General features: G+C 44.7%; 1 protein-coding gene across 2 annotated transcripts in view; it reads right to left on the reverse strand.

Moving 5' to 3' along the window:
- vps8 (VPS8 subunit of CORVET complex) overlaps positions 1-12,995 on the reverse strand; it is a 570,202-nt gene that overhangs the window by 351,086 nt on the left and 206,121 nt on the right. The window lies entirely within an intron of this gene.

Consider the following 12,995-nt stretch of genomic DNA (forward strand, 5'->3'; position numbering starts at 1 on the left):
TCAGGAGCCTGCCGTATTAATCATATTCCGCTGGCTGACTGACAGCTATGACAATAAACACACAGTTTTATACTATTGAGTTTTTTTTTGTACTTTTCACAACCATATGCAATTTCTATAAAAATTTTAATGCCTGGTCATTTCAACAAGCTAAATTCACAAATTAATTAAAAACTCAACTTTTTAAAACCTTTTTTTTATATCTCAATATATGCAGGTATCATTCCTCTCAGGATTTCAGGTCAACATTTTGTAAGTTTAGCAGAGAGGGAAAACTGAATTCCTGAGTATCTGGCATTTTTGATGATTAGAGAATTTCAACAGAAGAACTGTCTGAATTAGCGGGGAGTGAACAGCACAACCACACACTTCATGTCTATCAGCTTGGCTCCTTGCGCAAACGGTTCTTCTGTTTTTATTTTTAAAAATGTTTTTAAAGGACCATGGTGTTGAGTATTTGGCAAAAGTAAAAGTTTCTAGTTAATAGCAAAAATTGGTGCAATGATACATCAAAAGGGATCAGTGTTAGCCAAACAAATCTTACAGCCCAAACCTCTAATGATGATCCTTTTCATATGAAATAATAGAGCAGACAAAGAAGTTACCGCAGCGATCACCAACTGGTCCTGAATTCGGAGCTGGAGGTAACAATCAATAAAATATTGCTCCATCTCCAATGAGTATTTTTAACCATATTCTTTTATGGAACTACTGATCACCTCAATAAGCTCTTGTGCGACTTGAAATTTCAAATCTAAAACATGTACCATTCGGGCAAACAAGGTGGCCATAAATTTCCACACACAAGTCACACTCCCGCTCCTAAACAGTGTACCATAACCTACTGTGAACAATGTTTTACTGACCATCTACCTAGAGTATAAAATGCCAGCTACCAATCACTCACTCACTTTTCCAGAACTGCGTTATGCAATTCTGGGTCGTGGGGAGTCGGAGCCTGGGATAACAGGCATTGGGCGCTGAGGGGGTACACCCAGGATGGGACACCAGTATACCACAGGGCGCGCGCGCATACATACGCACACACACACACACACACACACAATTTAACTGTAGCCAATCCAGCTAACCAGCACGCCTTTAAACGGTGAGAGGAAACCAGGGCACCCAGCAGAAACACACGCGGACACGGGGAGAATGTGCAAACTCCACACAGACACCCGAGGTCAGAATCGAACTCTGAGGAGGCAGCAGCACTAACCACTGGGCCACCATGCCGCCCTCTGCCAGCTACCAATGTAATTAATTTACCAAAAATTATATTACTCCTGCTGATAGGTTTTTGATGGAAATTTCTGGACACTTGCCCAACGATAGGTTGTTTACCCTGTTTAAGGAAAATAAACAGTCTTGCGAGGCAGTATGATACAATATTTATAGCACAGAAATGAGCCATTCGGTTATCCTGTTTATTCTCCACAGAATCCTAGTCAACCTTCATCCCATCAACAAATCCTTCCATTCCTTTCTCCCTCATGTTTATCCTGCTTCCCCTTAAATGCATCTACGCTATTCACCTATGCTACTCAAGGTGATAATGAGTTCCACGTTCTAACCACTCTGAGTAAAGGAGTTTCTCCTGAATTCCTTATTGGGTTTATTGCTACATTGTCCTTATGCTTAAATCACCTGGTTCCATTCTTATCCATCTAATTGTAGTCAACAGATGACCTGAAACAGTTTCTCTTGCTGCCGCGGCAGTTACCTCTGGCATTCTCCCATCCACATTCTGCCTCTCCACCCAACCATCAGCTTTCAACCACATGGCCCTGATTTTAATCCCTCCACCACTGGGGGCCCTGCCTGCAGGTGGCTAGGCTATAAGCTCTCAAATTCCCGCCCAAAACATCTCACCTTCTTCAGCTCTCCTTCCTCCTTTAAGATACTCATCTCTTTGACCAAGATTTTGCCCTAACAGCTACTTGTGCAGCCCAGTGTCATATTTTGTTTACTAACGCCTCTATCAAGTACCCTGTGATGATTTGCTATGTTAAAGGCTCTATTATAAATACAAGTTGCTTTGGCCGTTCTGCACCCCACCCCCCCACCTCATTTTGGAATTATCTGCAAGTGAAAGCATCCTCTCTACATCTATCCTATCAAACCCCTCTTCACAATCTAAAAGACCTTCCTCAGGTCATCTCCTAGCTCCAGAACTTGTCCAGTCTTTCCCGATAGTTACATCTGCTCAGTTCAGAGATCATCCCCATGAATCCTTTTTGCATTTTGTTTTTGCACAGTGCATCCATATCCTTTTTAATAATATGGAGATCAGAACTGAGCATTCTACTCAGAGTATAGTTTAACCAACGTTCAATAAAAGTTCAACAATTTCTCTGCTTTTGAATTCTATTCATCTAAAAATAAGGCCCAGAGCTGGGTTTGTATTTTTAGGTTTTGGTGATAATTACCACTTTTAATGATTTGTAAATCTGTCCCACTGGATCCCCTTTGTTCCTCTACCCAATCTAACCTCTTGTTTTCCAAGGACTAGTGCCCTCCTTGTTCCTCCTAAGAAAATGCATTATCTCACCCTCAGCCACATTAAAATTAATTTCCCATTTACATGGCCATTCTGAAAGTTTATTAATATCTTTTTGTATTCTGACACAGTCTCCCTCGTTATTAACTGCACCCCAATTTGCTGTTGTCAACAAATGTTGCTATTGGGCTTCCAATTGCCAGGTGAACAATGGTCCCAGCACCAATCCCTGTGGAACACCACTTCCCATATCTTGCACCAATCGGAGTAATTGCCTTTAAGCCCTACTCTGTATTTTCTGCTTTATAGCCAGTTTGCTATCCACTGCGTCTGCCCACTGACACCACATGCTCTGACCTTAGTCATAAGCCTACCATGCAGCACCATACTGAAGGCTTTTTGAAAATGCGAGAATATAAATCCCAATGTAATACTCGATACCTTTTCAAAGAACTGAATAAAGCTGGTCAAACATGACCTTACTTTCTGAAATCAGAAACTCTCTGGTTCTGGATGTTTTTCTATTACTGGTACCATTCCCTTTTTCACTGAGTTTTGATATGGTGCCTTTCCTATCACTTCCCTAATACTTTTAATGAGTGGATGCATTCCATCCAGGCCAGAGGTTATACCTGCTCTTAAGTTTGACTAGCTTATCACTCATTTCCCTGCTTCCTTTCGATGTCTTGATATATTTTAATTTTCTCTTCTGATGTTATGCTCATCTTGTTCCTGTTCCCAGCAAATACTAAGGCAAAGTAATTATATTTACTGTTTCTGCCATTTCATTATCATTACCTACGAATTTAGTACATGGATCCCCTCAGAGCCCTATCCCTATCCTGATTTTCCTGCTGTTATTTATTTGCATGTAGAGCGTTTTAAATTTATTTTTTATATTCTTTCATAGTTTTATTCGATAGTTCTTCTTAGCCTTCTCAATTGCTTTTCTGACTTCTTTCCTAACCTCTTCGTATCCCTACTCTTCATTATTTAAGTAGTGAATATATCTATTTATCTTTAGTTTCAATTTCACTCTCATCCCTTTATAAGATCATAAAATTTAGGATAGGAGACTTTCGGCCCCTCGAGCCTGCTCCACCATTCAATAAGATCCTGGCTGACCTGATTGTGGTCTTGAATCCACTTTCCTGCCTGTCCCCCCATAACCCTCAACTCTCTTGCCGATCAGAAATCGGTCTAACTCAGCCTTGAATAGACTCGATCCACATCCAATGCTCTCTGGGGTAGAGAATTCCGAAAATTAACAACCCTCTGAGAAAGGGAGCTCTTCCTCATCCGTCTTCAATGGGAGACCTCTAAGTTTGAAACTGTGCCCCCTAGTTCCAGGTTCCCCAAGAGGAAACATCCTTTCAGCATCCACCCTATCAAACCCTGTCAAAATCTTACGGCCAGAATTTTCTCGTTGGCGCGTGGGGACGGGCCGTGCACGCCGATGCGTAAAATGACACGCGGTGACGTCGGGCGAGTGTCCCGATGTCACCTCGCGCCATCCCGATATTTAGGTGAGTGGGCGTGCGATGTTCTCGGGTGCTACATCTAGGTGTTCCCCCCTCATTGGCACTGGCATCTGTGCCTGCTCACTCTGCTGTCCTGTTGGCCTCGATGATCTTGGTGGGCGTCCTCTGGCTCGTGGAGCCTGTGCTGGCCCCGCCTGGGAGGGAGCGGCCAGTTACACAGCTGGCATCTCCCCAGTCGTCGCAGTCTCATCGGATGCCACTGTCACTGGTAGAGGAGCTACTACCTTCATCCGGAGCGCCCTGAGAGGAGCCCACAGAGGTAACAGGCAACTCGTGCACCAATGTGAGGTTGCTTCGGATCTCCCTGCTCACCGTATATGGATGGGCATTCAGCTGGGATACTTGGTGCTCAATCCATCTCCCACGCTGGTACTGACCAGCTGAGGTCAATGCCGCTGTGAGGACTTGCAGGTCAAAGCGCAACCCCAGGAAGCCCTTATTGTTCTCCTGGAGGAACCTCTCCACAAGAGTCACACGTGGAGGAAGCATGGCACTTGGCCATGAGGCTCACTGCATCGGTGATGCTCTGTGTGGACTCCTCCAGCACGGGCACAATGCCACACACTGCCTCACGTATCTCCGCCAGATTCTCCGGCACGCCCTGCTGCACTTCCAGCGTCTGCTGCCTCACGGACTGCTCCAGAGGCACATCAGCCACTGACCGAGCATGTGCCTGGTCCTTCTACCTGCCATTATGAGCAGCCTTGCAAAGGCTGCCAGGGCTCCATTTAAACAGGCCACCAGATCACCATTGGACCTGGCAGTCAGTGCAGTCCCGCCACCGCCCGCACACACCCGCTAACCTTGGGAGTCGAGAAATACACGCTGGGTGGGCCTCAATTGGCACACTCACGTAAAAGGGCAGCGCGAACCCGATCATGGGCGGCGATCGGGTCCGGGTCCGCTCCCGTTCGGCCCACCCGACATGGGGAAAATTCTCCCCTATATGTTTCAATAATATCACCTCTCATTCTCCTAAGCTCCAATGAGTATAGGCCCAACATGTTCAACCTTTCCTCATAACATCACCCCTTCATCCCAGAAATCAGCCTCGTGAACCATTTTTGAACTGCTTTCAATGCAAGTATATTCCTACTTAAGTAGGGAGACCAAAGCTGTGCACAAAACTGATCATCTATGGTGTGTTATTATTGGTTAGTTTGTTCTTGTTTTTTAGTGGAATATACTTCTCCAGAATCCTACTGGTTACATTTTTAATATTTCCCACTGCTGCGCCATCTTTTGTTAGTATTTTTGTTCAGTTTATCTTCCCTAGTTCCAATCGCATAACCTTAAAATTAGCTTTATTCCAACCCATTATCTTGGCCCCTTGACTTTTATGTGACTGTTTCAATCATTATCTTAAACTTTGTGATTGTTGTGACTGCTATTGCCCAGATGCTCCCAAGACACACATGATTCATCTGCTTTGGTTCATTTTCTATTATTAGATCCAGATAACAAAATCCAAAAGCAGTAACAACAATTTCACATAGCATAACATGTGATTCGTCACGAATCTCTGAATGATATGAAGAACTGATGGGTTATTCAGACATATGTTTCAGGTTTTCTGGTCTAAAATACTGGAAAGTAGTTGAAAATTTCTGGCGCGCATATTGCATGAATTATCAATTTCTATATCTTAAAGAACTTACCTTATTATAGGTTATATATGTGGAGCCCTACAATATTTTAATATGTTCAGGATGATAGAGGTAACACCCTCAGTGGTCGTGTGCAGTTTTGATCAAAAATGACATTTTATGCCATTGAAGCAAATTTAGTACATCATCAGTAATTTAGTTTGCTGGAGTATCCCAGGAGCTAGTGAAAAAGAGCACGTGGCGACAGAGCCATTCTTTTAGCGACCATCTGCTATCGGCAACAACCTTTTGGACTTAACTTGTGCCGGTTCCAGCTCAGAAATGTCACTTTGATCAATGCAACAAATGATGGACCCAAAATGATAACCAGGAAGTAATATTTAAAGTAACAGCAATACAATGAGTAGCCCATCCCATCCTCAATCTGGAATTACCAAAGCGGAAGGTTCCTGTAAATTATTAAAAATCCACGAATTTTGCTTGTTCTCCCAAATCGACCCAGACAATTTTTTTTTTTTGCAGGAGCTCCTTGGCACACCTCCAGATACTCTCATCCTATCCAGATCACACACAAAAATAGAAACAAGCAGAGTTCCTCAAATGTAACATCTGACTCCAATTTCTTACTGAACAGTCCAGATGGCATTTCTCATTTCGAAACAGGATGGAATTTCCTTTAGGCACAATAAATTACTGTTGATGCACAGCACATTTCTACAGTTCCCTGTGCTTACCGTTATTATTCTGCTCAACTTTCTGTGGCATCCTTAGACCTTTAATATGCTCTCTCCTCCTTTGCAAGAATGTTGATTAAAAATGTGCACAGCCTGAACGGGAACTCCAACTGCTAATTATAACAAGATACTGAGAAAATGTACTAAATAAGCTGTTTGCAAGTCAACCCCTTACAGCGAGGGGGTGACAGTTATTGAATGTCAAGATGGTCCATCGTCACAGCCAATATCCATTGAAAAGACATGTTAGTGCAGAGGCTGAAAGGCCGTTGGCCCCTGGCTGGAGTATCTAGGACTAGGGATCATTGTCTCAAGAAAAGGTACCAAGCACTTAGGACTGGGATTAGGTGAAATTTCTTCACCAAGGGTTTCAAATCTTTGGGATTCTCTGCCCAGAGAGCTGTGGCTGCTCAGCTGTGGAGGATATTCAAGACTGAGATCGATAGGTTTGTGGTCACTAAGCAAATCAACGAATCTGAGACAGGATGAGGAAGTGGAGTTGAGGTGAAAGATCAGCCATGATCTTATCGAATAGCAGAGAAGGCTCATGTTCTTTTAATCAATTTCCTTTCTGCTACATACACAGGTACAGGAGGAGGTCATTCAGCCCCTTAAGTCTATTCTACCGTGCAATTAGATCATGGCTGATCTGTGCCGCAGCCTCACTCACATGTCTTTGCCCCAAATCCCTTGAAACCATTACCGAACAAAGATCTAACAAGCTCAGTCTTGAAAGTTTCACCTAACTCAGCATTCATAGCCTTTTGGGGGAAAAGAGTTCAGATTTCTACTAACCTTTGTGGTAAAAATGTGTCCCCAACAGGGACATAAATTCAGAAATGAAATAGAGACTATTTGACCACAGGGGCTGGGCCACACATGGCTTCTACATGCTTGCATTTCCGAAAAGGACAGCATTCACAAACAGGATCTCAAACTGATGTATTAGTCCAAGGGGTGCTGAGCTCAACAAACAAAGCCCTGGATAAAATAATTTTTCAAGAATTAACCTGGACACCTTCCTGGCCTTAATAACTAAGGCATTCACCAGATAAACCTGCTGACCTATTAAGCTTAGAAAAGGTGTCACAGGCACACATTTGATAATATAAGGGGAGTACGAGGAAAATATGTTGATGCAAAGAATGAAGCAAGTCCTAACAAAATGGCTAATCAAGATCATGGATTTAATCATTAACCAAATGCAGGCCAAATCTTCACCATTGAATACAACCGGAAAATACATTATTTAATAGCTTTGCACCATGTGGAGGTATGTTGGTTGTTCTCAATATCACACTCAAGCCACAGCCAAACTTTAGCTCTGTTCCAAAAACAAAAATACCTGGAAAAAACTCAGCAGGTCTGGCAGCATCTGTGGAGAGGAACACAGTTAAAGTTTCGAGTCCGAATGACCCTTCAACAGAACTAAGTAAAAATAGAAGAGCGGTGAAATATAAGTTAGTTTAAGCGGGGGGTGGGACAAGTAGAGCTGGATAGAGGGCCAGTGATAGGTGGCTCTGTTCCCTCTGATATTGGCAGCAACCTTGACTGCTACTTATTCATCCTGGGAAAAGTCCTAGGTTTCCTCAATTCATTGGTGCTTTTTAACTGCTTCAATATAGTGTAGTTCCAGGCATCCGAACCTTGGCTGACATTCTGCTGAACATTTTTTGAGTTTTCATTTCCCAGTAAACTTATCTTCTGAAGCCATCAACGCTGCTTCTCTGAAGGCAGTTTATGTTATTTTCACAGATTTGGCATTGACCAGATAAGGCGCAACTGCAGATTAATCATCTTCAATCAACAACAGCCATCAGTTTTGAGATGAGGTGAATGTTATGAAATTTTCTGACAGAACAGAATCAATAACATTTCTTTGTATTTTCTTCCAGCTTAATGAGTTCCAGAATTCTGAAGCCCACTCTAAGTTCTACAAAACTCCATAGTGATGGCCTAATATTCCAGGAAGCAATCTTCACGATCTGAATTGCCTCTCTCAGTTTTTCAGTCAGAAAGCCTGAAGCCCACTTATAGCTCGCAATCAGAAAGATACTTGAATTCTTTTATCCCCAACTGGGCCTTCATGCACGCAGTAAGAATTGATGGAGGTCACGAAATGATAATGTCTCAGAGAAGTTCAATCGTTCTGAGGATACACCATAACAGGGCTCCTGCAGCTCAGATATTCGCACTTTGGTGGGGCCAGTAAGAGAGAAAGTTGGGTTTTCAACTGGTGACTCACACTTCACAAGTGAGGAAGAGCAGATGGCTGTGGAGGAAAAGCAGTAGAGGGCCCAAGTCTGAGAGTCACCAAGCTCGGCTCACCTGGACACGGGTGTTGTATTCCAGGGCTGTCGACGAAGATTTAATATTGAGCAGCAGCAGAGAATGTGCGGTATACTGAGAGGCCTTCCAAGCACACTGGCCTAAACTACAGCGAGATTGAAAGTCCTTGGTAAGCATGAGACGATTAGAATCACAGAATGGTTACAACTCAGAGGAGGCCATTCAGCCCACTGTGTTCATGCTGGCTCTCTGCAAGAGCAACTCACCTAGTGCTGCTCCCCCACTGTTTCCCTGTAGCCCTGCACATTCTTCCTTTTCAGATAATAATCCAATTCCCTCACGATTGAATCTTCCTCCACCACACCCTCAGGCAGGCAGTACATTCCAGATCCTAGCCACTTGCTGCCTGGAATTGCCTTTTTATGGAAGGAATAGGCTGCCCAAAAGCACCATTCTACACTCGTCACTTGTTTAAGGAAACTGGTGAGAAATATTTGCTGGTGAATAATTTGAATTGCTGAATTCACACACTCGACATTTTCTACTCCAAGTAGGAAGAGCCGTCTAATGTTCACCTCATCAGTTCATGTGTGTTCACGTGTTCCCATTGAAGGTTCAGGGTTTGACTCTGGATGGGATAGAGGGATACGGACCCCGGAAGGGCAAAATGTTTTAGTTGACGGGCAATATGATCGGCGCAGGCTTGGAGGGCCGAAGGGCCTGTTCCTGTGCTGTACTTTTCTTTGTTCTTTGTTGTTCCCTCTTACCTTATTTAGTGAGATATTTGACTGGGAGGAGGCCATTTCATGTTACACGATACTATAGAAACAAAGCCTAATCTAAAACATACTGCCCGAAGTACAAACCTACATATGATATTTGGACAAGTATAGACCAGGGACTCTGAACCCTGCAATGCATATGAAACACAGAGTGAATCTTCTGTTCTCACTGGTGGTGAGCTTGGAGTCAGGAAGGGCATGTGATTAAACGGGATGGTGGTGGACTAGAGCACTGCCACCTCCCAGCCTCCACCAGAATTGAGTACTGGGTGGGAAGGGACATGGCTGATCTTCCTGCCCTGCCGCTTACTGAAGCCCTCAAATGGCCAATTAATGACCATGACAAGCTTCTTGAGTGCAGCTCCCACAACACTCAAGAAGCTTGACACCATCCAGGACAAAGCAGCCCGCTGGATTGGCACCACATCCACAAACATTCACTCCCTCCACCACCAATGCACAGTAGCAGCAGTGTGTACCATCTACAAGATGCGCTGCAGGAATTCACCAAGGCTCCTTAGACAGCACCTTCCAAACCCACTACCACTACCACCTAGAAGGACAAGGGCAGCAGATAGATGGGAACAACACCACCTGGTAGTTCCCCTCCAAGTCACTCACTATCCTGATTTGGAAATATATCACCACTCCTTCACTGTCACTGAGTCAAAATCCTGGAACTCCCTCCCTAACAGCACTGTGGGTGTACCTACACCACATGGACTGCAGCGGTTCAAGAAGGCAGCTCACCACTGCCTTCTCAAGGGCAATTAGGGATGGGCAATAAATGCTGGCCCAGCCTGCGAAGCCCACATCCCATGATTGAATAAAAAATAAACCTGAGGGCATCATCGCACTGCCACGGCCACTGCCACTGTTCCTAACCCAGTGGCGGGCAGGGGGAGCCTGTTAACATGCACTGTGCATGGCAGGTAAAACTGTAGCCGGCCTGTCACCTTCTGGAGGCTCTCAGTGCCTGATCGAGGGACTCAACATCGGGAAGGTGAGGAGCGGGGGCAGCTGAGAGCCATCCCCCTGCCCTTGCTGCTGACCCCGCTCCTAGCGGCCCCACCCGGCAAAAGGCCCCCTCGCCCACATTGTTGACCTGTGGTCTGGGGTGGCTCCACAATCCTGGGGCTCTGGTAGGTGCTTTCCCTGCAGCAAACACTGCCTCCCCAGTGGCGCTATTGAGCACAAGCGCTGCCGGCTTCTGATTGGCCGGCAGCTCTCGGTAGGCGAGACTTCTGCTCCCCGGGATCTTGGTTCCAGGAGAAGGGCCGCCACTGGCCTCACCGCTGCCTGATTGGCATGTGGTCCGGCGGGCTCCCTGAAAACCAGGCAGCGCAAGTCTCAGGCCAGCTCTACAGGCAGCAATAAAACCCCCAGGCGCCTCAACAAGATTCTGCCCAATGTTTAATGCCACATCCTTCGTCTATGCCATCACCACACTTTCTAGCAAAATAAATAACCTAAATATGTCCAATTTTGCTGGAATGACAGCGTCCTCAATTTTAATTGTACAGCATTCTCTTTTAGACTATCTTCAAGATTTTGCAAAAACATTATTCCAGTATATCCCTATTTGAAGGGATAATAAATAAGCAGATACCAAGTTCGTAACTCAGTGCTTTAAGAAGTCCAGTGGTTATAAAAGGTGTTAAATAAATGCAAGTCTTTCTTTGAGATAAAGCAAATAATGGAATCTGAGAACACAACTTAAATCCATCAAATCTGCTGCTTTCTGAGAATTATGTCAGACAGAAATTATTCCTAACAGAGGTTCAATCTCCCTTCCTTTTCCTGCATTACAACAGTGACAACACTTCAGAAATTACTTCATTGGCTGTAAAGTGCTTGAAGATGTCTGGTCATTGTGGAAAGCGCTATATAAATTCAAATCATTCTTTTTTTCTACAATTTTCTACAATGTTCTACAATTCTGTTATTGTGCATCCTGTATTTACCATGACTATAGATCTAGCAAGACAATTTTTGAGACAATTGTTTTCTATTTTGCAATCACTGAAATTAACACTATTAATATAGCAGAAGGCTGTGTGGGTCGGGGTGTATCAGCTTGTTATTCTCCTACCCCCGCCCTCTCACCCCCAATTAAATTAGGGACTATTGTTAGATGTAGGATTCTAAAATTTGGAGTCTATTGATACAGTCAGTTTCAATGTCCAATACTGGATCCATAATTAAAGTAGAGAACATTTTGCCATAGTAAATGCTTTCTGTCTTTAACATAACCTCTTTGCATGTTTTAACAGTGTATGTTGAACTTGTTATAAGACACTAGTTCAGCCTCAGCTGGAATATGGCAACCAGTTCTGGGCGCCACACTTTAGAAAAGATATGAAGGCATTGGAGAGAGTGCAGAAAAGATTCACAAGAATAGTTCCAGGGATGAGGAACTTCAGTTATGAAAATAAATTGGAGAAGTTGGGACTGTTTCCCTTAGAGGAAAGAAGGTGGTGAGGAGATTTGATAGAGATATTCAAAATCATGAGGGGTCTGGATAAACTAGATAGGGATCTTCCAATCCAATCTTCCAATCCCAGCCCCGGCCGTGTATTCACTATACCCCCTGACCTTCCCCTCTCCGATGCTGAACGTTCAGTGCTCAGCAAAGGACTTAGTTTCATACCCTTACGCCCTCATCTCAATGAATTTCGGGCTCGGCACGATGCTGAGCTCTTCTTCCGCCGTCTTCGTCTCCGTACTCACTTCTTTGGGCAGGAGTCCTCTCCCCGTTCAACGGATCCTTTTACCCACCTCCAATATTCTCCCTCCACCTGGACCCCTCCCTCTGGATTCTTACCTTCTCTTGATCTTTTCATTGAGAACTGTCGGCGTGACATTAGTCATCTCAATTTCTCTGCTCCTCTCACCCATTATAATCTGTCTCTCTCTGAACATACTGCACTCCATTCTCTCAGGTCCAACCCCAACATTGTCATTAAACCCGCTGACAAAGGGTGGTACTGTTGTTGTCTGGCGCACTGACCTCTACCTCGCGGAGGCTGAGCGTCAACTCGCAGACACTTCCTCCTACCTCTCCCTGGACCATGACCCCACCACTGAACATCAAGCCATTGTTTCCAGGACTGTCACTGACCTCATCTCCTCTGGAGATCTTCCTCCCACAGCTTCCAACCTGATAGTCACCCAACCTCGGACGGCCCGCTTCTACCTCCTACCCAAAATCCACAAACAGAACTATCCCGGCAGACCGATCGTGTCAGCCTGTTCCTGCCCCATGGAACTCATTTTTCATTATCTTGACTCCCTTCTCTCTCCCCTTGTCCAGTCCCTTCCCACCTACATCCGTGATTCCTCTGACACCTTACGTCACATCAACAATTTCCATTTCCCTGGCCCCAACCGCTTCCTCTTCACCATAGACGTCCAATCCCTCTACACCTCCATCCCCCACCAGGATGGTCTGAGGGCCCTTAGCTTCTTCCTTGAACAGAGGCCCCAACAATCCCCATCCACCACTACTCTCCTCCGTCTGGCTGAACTTGTTCTCACAC

The sequence above is a fragment of the Cetorhinus maximus genome, chromosome 11 (assembly GCF_964194155.1).
Source record: "Cetorhinus maximus chromosome 11, sCetMax3.hap1.1, whole genome shotgun sequence".
NCBI classification, from domain to species: domain Eukaryota; kingdom Metazoa; phylum Chordata; class Chondrichthyes; order Lamniformes; family Cetorhinidae; genus Cetorhinus; species Cetorhinus maximus.